Source organism: Natator depressus, chromosome 1 (genome assembly GCF_965152275.1).
Source record: "Natator depressus isolate rNatDep1 chromosome 1, rNatDep2.hap1, whole genome shotgun sequence".
Taxonomy (NCBI): Eukaryota; Metazoa; Chordata; order Testudines; family Cheloniidae; genus Natator; species Natator depressus.
This window is the reverse complement of record NC_134234.1, coordinates 8,202,071-8,208,109: the sequence shown is the minus strand read 5'-3', so window position 1 is coordinate 8,208,109 and position 6,039 is coordinate 8,202,071. Positions and strand designations below refer to the sequence as shown.

The 6,039-nt window shown below is 58.0% G+C and overlaps 1 protein-coding gene across 1 annotated transcript in view; it reads left to right on the top strand.

The window, feature by feature from the left end:
- The first annotated feature begins 1,185 nt into the window (after window positions 1-1,185).
- The window catches only part of PGAP2 (post-GPI attachment to proteins 2), a 46,832-nt gene continuing 41,978 nt past the window's right edge, over window positions 1,186-6,039 (top strand). The window contains exon 1 of the mRNA XM_074954236.1: window positions 1,186-1,219. The gene's annotated coding sequence lies outside the window, so the exon portion shown is untranslated. The remainder of the gene's footprint in view (window positions 1,220-6,039) is intronic.

Below are 6,039 nucleotides of genomic sequence, written 5' to 3'. Positions count from 1 at the left end.
GAAATCTGTACAGCATAGGGTAAAAGCACACAAAACACCGGATTTCACGGTCCATGACGTGTTTTTCAAGGACATGAATTTGGCAGGACCCTACAAAGGAAAAGCGCAAGGTGGTGGAAGGGGGGAACAGACGAGGGAGGGAAGAGCAAAGGAGGCAGAAGGCCAAATTCTTTGCTCGTGAAAAGAAGCCACAGTGTAGCCAGAAGGGCTCCCATCCCACACCGCTTCCTGCCAGGCCAGGACCCAAGCAGGAGGGGGCATTCCTGTCCCGCCTCCCCTACCCCCGCAACTCTGCCCTGAAGGGCCACAGCTACCCGCAGGGCCGCTGTGGCTTGCAGCGCCATGGGGCAGTCCAGCCCAGGGCTGCAGGGGCAGGGGCAGCGTGGGGCAGGCTTGGGCAGTGTGGGCAGGAAGGCAGGGGCTGTGGGGGCAGGGGCAGCATGGGGCAGGCCCAGGGCTGTGGATGCAAGGGCAGGAAGGCAAGAGCAGCAGAGGCAGCATGACAGGGGCGGCGTGGGGCAGGCCCGGGACTGCAGGGACCAGGGGCACCGTGGGGCAGGCGGGCAGGGGCAGCATGGACAGGAGGGCAGGGGCTGCGGGTGTAGGGGCAGTAGAGCAAGGCACCGTGGGGCAGGCTCAGGGGCAGGCCCAGGGGCAGGCAGAGGCAGCGGGGGGCAGGCTCGGGGCAGTGTGCGGTAGGTTTAGGGCTGTGGGTGTAGGGGCAGGAGGGCAGGGCAGCGGGGGGGCAGGCTCAGGGGCACCGTGGGGCAGTAGGGCAGGGTACCATGCGGCAGGCTCAGGGGCAGCGTGGGGCAGGAGCACAGGGCAGCGGGGTGCAGGCAGGAGCAGCGTGGGGCAGGCTCGGGGGCACCGTGGGGCAGGCTTGGGAGCACCGTGGGGCAGGAGCACAGGGCAGCAGGGGGCAGGCTCAGGGGCACCGTGGGGCAGGAGCACAGGGCAGCGGGGGGCAGGCTCGGGAGCAGCGGGGGGCAGGCAGGGGCACCGTGGGGCAGGCTCGGGGGCACCGTGGGGCAGTAGGACAGGGCAGCGGGGGGCGGGCTCGGGAGCAGCGGGGGGCAGGGGCAGGCTCAGGGGCACCGTGGGGCAGGATCGGGGGCACCGTGGGGCAGGGAGCCGGCGCCGGGCGGGGCGGGCGGCCCGGGGGGCGGAGCGCGGGGCGGTCCCGCAGCCGGCCGGAGAAGGGCGGAAGAGGAAGCAGGTGAGGGGAGGCTCGGCGCAGCCCGCGGCGGGCCGGGGAATGAGGCCGCGCCGGCCGGGCCAGCGGGGGGGCCGGGGCGGGAGCCGCGGCGGCCGGTTCTAGGCCGAGGGGCCGGGCCCGGGGCCTGCATGAGCTGAACCGGCCGGGTCTCAGCCTGCGGGGGCCGCTGCACCCCTGGGCGCGGGGGAAGGAGGGGAGCCCCCGCGGGTGCGGATCCGGGGCGGCGTGGGGCAGGATCTGGGGGTGTTGAGGGGCAGGAGCCGGGGGAGGGGTTGGGGGATAAGAGTTGGGGTGTGGCGGGGGAGCTGGGGAAGGGGTTGGGGGCAGGAGCTGGGGCAGACAGTGGGGAGGGGTTGTGGGGGTAGGCGGGGGGGTCAGGAGCCAGGGGAGGAGTTCTGGGGCAGCCGTGGGGGGGCGGGATCTGGGGGTTGTTGCGGGGCAGGACCCAGGGGAGGAGTTGGGGGATAAGAGTTGGGGTGTAGAGGGGGAGCTGGGAAAGGGGTTGGAGGCAGGAGCTGGGGGACGGGTTATGGGGCAGGCGTGGGGGGGAGGGGCAGGAGCCTGGGGAGGGGTTAGAGGACAGGCATGTGGGAGGGCAGGATATGGGGGAGGGGTTGAGGGGTAGGAACCAGGGGAGGGGTTGGGGGAGGAGCTGCGGGAGGGGGTGGGGGCAGGAATAGGGTTGGAGGGAGGAGCCGGTGTCTTAGAAGGAGGGTCACTGGGGTTTCTGTTTTGCCACCCCCCACGCTGGCTGAGGTGGGAGAACTTGGGCAGCAGCTTTGGGGGCATCTTTTAGGAGAGCGCAGCCTGGGGGCTTGGGGACTCCACCTTCCTCCCCAAAGGTGCTTGCTGCATGGTTGTGGCTGTGATCGAACTCGGCGGGTGTGTGGCTGAGTTTCGCTCTGAGTTTCGGGGCAAACTTGCCTAAGGCCCAGGCAAAGACTGTCTCTCCCAGCTCTGGCGGCCAATCCCACACCCCAGGAGCTCAGAGGAAGGCGCTTCCACAGAGGGGGGTGTTCATGTGTGTCCTTCCTTCCTTCCTTCTCTCCCAGTAACTGGGGATGTTTGCTTAAAATGCAGACTGCCCTGGTCTTTTACCAGAAGGGGCTGATAAAGGCGGTGACCACCCCAGTGGCTTCGGTCTGTGTGCGCAGGGACCACTTGCCTGTCTCTGGGTTACAGGCCAGGATGACTGTGTCACCTCTGGCCTCCCTGCCTGAGTAGGAAAGGGATGCTCTGTGTTTAAAGACACTTTCCCTCACCTGCAGGTCTAGTGACTTTGGTCAGTGATTTCCAGGCTGGACAAAGCCATGGATAGAATAGACTGGGGAGAACAATCCTGCATTGGCTGGGGAGACTAGAATAGACTAAATTAGTTTCTATTCTGTGACTGTGTTGTTACGTTCGAGTCGCTTCCCTCTAAGGGAGGTCTACACTTAGGATGGCGTGTAGAGTACAGACACTGCATGCCCAGCTAACATGGTGTCACGGGGTCCCCGGGTGATGCTCTGGAACTGCTCCCCATGAAGCCAGGCAGGACTCTGGGGCAGTCGCCTTTCTGTGAGCAGACTGTCTGCAGGACACACAGCTCACCCGGCTTCCACCTTCCTGGGTCTTACCTCGGAGCATTCAGCATCCTCTGCCCCTCCATGCGCTTCCCACAGCGAGTCCGCTCAGGCGGGGCTCCTGGGGAAGCCAGAGGGTCCTGCACCCCAACTTCGCAGTCAGACGTGACTATCAGCCAGCCAGTAAAACAGAGGTTTATTAGACCACAGGAACATGGTCTAACACAGAGCTTGCAGGTGCAGAGAAGAGGACCCCTCAGCTGGGTCCATTTTGGGGGTTAGTGAGCCAGACAACCACGTCTGCCCTTCACTCCATGTCCCACCCAGCCCCAAACTGAAACTCCCTCCAGCCCCTCCTCCTCTGGGCTTTGTTCCTTTCCCTGGGCCAGGAGGTCACCTGATTCCTTTGTTCTCCAACCCTTTAGCTCTCACCTTGCAGGGGGGAAGGGCCCAGGCCATCAGTTGCCAGGAAACAGGGTGTCGGCCATCCTCTGTGTCCAGACCCCTGCACACACCTGCCCTCTAGGGCTCTGCAATGATCATACACCCTTACCTCACCACCTAGATACTTAAGAACTGCATAGGGGAAACTGAGGCACCCCCACACTGTTCAGAGGAAACATTAAGAACAGTCCCACTTCGTCAAACTCTGCTGTGACTGTGTTGTTACATTCGAGTTGCTTCCCTCTAAGGGTGGGTCTACACTTAGGATGGCATGTAGAGTACTGACACCGCATGCCCAGCTAACATGGGTATGAATAGCAGTGTAGCCGGTGAGGCATGGCTTAGGCAAGTGTAGACAAGGCCTTAGTGCAGGGGTGGGCAAACTTTTGGCCCGAGGGCCACATCTGGGTATGGAAATTGTATGGCAGGCCATGAATGCTCATGAAATTGGGGGTTGGGATGTGACAGGGGGTGAGGGCTCTGGCTGGGGGTGCAGGCTCTGGGGTGGGGTTGGGGGTGCAGGACGGTGCTCCAGGATGTGACCAAGGGGTTTGGAGGGTGGGAGGGGGATCAGGGCTGGGAGGGGGGGCAGGGGTGCAGGCTCCAGGCAGCGCTTACCTCAAGCAGCTCCCAGAAGCAGCAGCATGTCCCCCCTCCGGCTCCAATGTGGAGGCATGGCCAGGCAGCTCTGTGCACTGCCCTGTCTGCAGGCGCCGCCCTTGTAGCTCCCATTGGCTGCAGTTCCCGGCCAATGGGAGCTGCGGGGGCAGCGCTTGGGGTGGGGGCAGTGTCCGGAGCCCCCTGGTTGCTCTTACGGGTAGGAGCTGGAGGGGGGACATGCCACTGCTTCCAGGAGCTGTGTGGAGCAGGGCAAGCCCCAGACCCTGCTCCCCGGCGGGAGCTCGAGGGCAGGATTAAAATGTCTGGAGGGCTGGATGCAGCCCCTAGGCCGTAGTTTGCCCACCCCTGCCTTAGTGGCCCAAACTAACCATTGCCCCATTGTTTTTGATGCTGTAACCCTATTGCCTCTGACGTGATGAAGGCTGATCTATAGAACTGTAATACTTAGAATGCAGATGCGACTCCCATAAGATTATTGCACAGATAAATAACAATGTTTCCTTAATAGAGCCACAGCTGTGTGCTTAGTGCAGACAAATGAGGAGACACTGTCCCTGACTCCAGGAGCTCATAACCTAAAGCAGACACTAGCAGGGAAAGAACGCAGTTCAGATGCCAACTATTAAATCCGGTCCTGACTTACACCCTGTGTGGTAATTGGCTTCATGGCAGGTTTGTCCCGGTTGTACAAGGTGTAAGGTAGGGACAGCCTGACTATTTTCAGGGCCCCTCCTCAGCAATCTCAGGCCCGGATCCAGAGAGTAGCTGAGCATTTGTAACTCCCATTGTCTTCAGTGGGGATGGTGGGTGCACAGCACTGGGGTTTAGGCCATAGGCTTGCATGACCCATTTGCAATCCCTTCCTGGCATTGGCCCTAGAAGGGGGAATGGGTACCTGAATCAGTTTAGGTGTAGCTTTCTCACCCCAGCTGCCATAGGGGAGCCTTAAACAATGAGTAGCTGAGTGTGAGTATGGAGATCCAAGCAGTTGTTCATATTGTTTGTATTTAAGGACCAGCCCTGGGTATATGCAGATTCGAACGCAGGATTCCAGGGGTGAAAGGCTCTTGCAGTACAGTATAGCAGTACAGTATAGGAAAGAAAGAGTTAATACCACACCAGTCCTTCCCAGGAAGCAAATTCTGACAGCATGTTCAGTTCGACTTATACAGACGGTATGCTTCCCAAATTCCCCCTTAAACTAGCCATCTTTGATAGCATGGCTGTTTACAAGTCCCAGCACTGTTCACGTCACTTCAAGTTTAATTAGTCAGCTTCATCTTTGGTGCCTCCCTGTACTTTCCCATCTTTGGTTTTGAATATTAAATTCCAAACATAAAGAGGCATGAAGATACACCTATGCAAAGCATTCACATTTCTTAAGTTATTTCCTTCCATCACATTGCTGATTTGGTTCATAATACTTGTACGTCTAGCTTTTGGTGGTTTTTGTATTTGTCGAAGCCCAGTGTCATGCTATATTTGTCCTGGGGCATTGTGAGATATATGCCTCAGCATGTGCGAGCAAGAATAAGCATAGTACAATTTAGCATGATTACCCAACACGTACATATTAGATTAATACCACACATATAATACCTATTAATATGGGGTGGGGGGAGTGTGCATATATGTGACCATAGTGCCTAGATAGGCCTCACTGAGAGTGCTTAATCAGGCAAACTGCAAAGAATGGGGTAGGCATTCCCCAAAGGTGGTGGTCCTTCCTAAATAATTAGATTTACCCAGCCAGTAACGAAACAGTTTCTATATTACCTTACTGGTTACCAAGAAGCCCAAAAATACAGTTTCCCTTAAGTAATTCAGCCCTGGGCTCCCACCCGGACAGCCAAGTCAAATGTGGTGAGGATTACTTAAAATCTTTTTCACCATATATAAAGTTTTACCAATCCCAAGAGATCGGAAACATTACCCAGCAGGTCAGTGAATATTTCAGATCTTACCCAAATACATGCTTCCAGCCAATTCTTATTAACTAAACTAAGATTTATTAAAAAGGAAAAGAAAGAGTTATTGTGGGTAAAGATCATTATGCATACAGATGTAAGTATGCCAACATTTTTATGGCTGACTTACAACAACTCTTCCTCAGCTCTCGTCCCCTAATTCCCTACTCTACTTGCACTACGTTGATGACATCATCATCTGGACCCATGGAAAAGAAGCCCT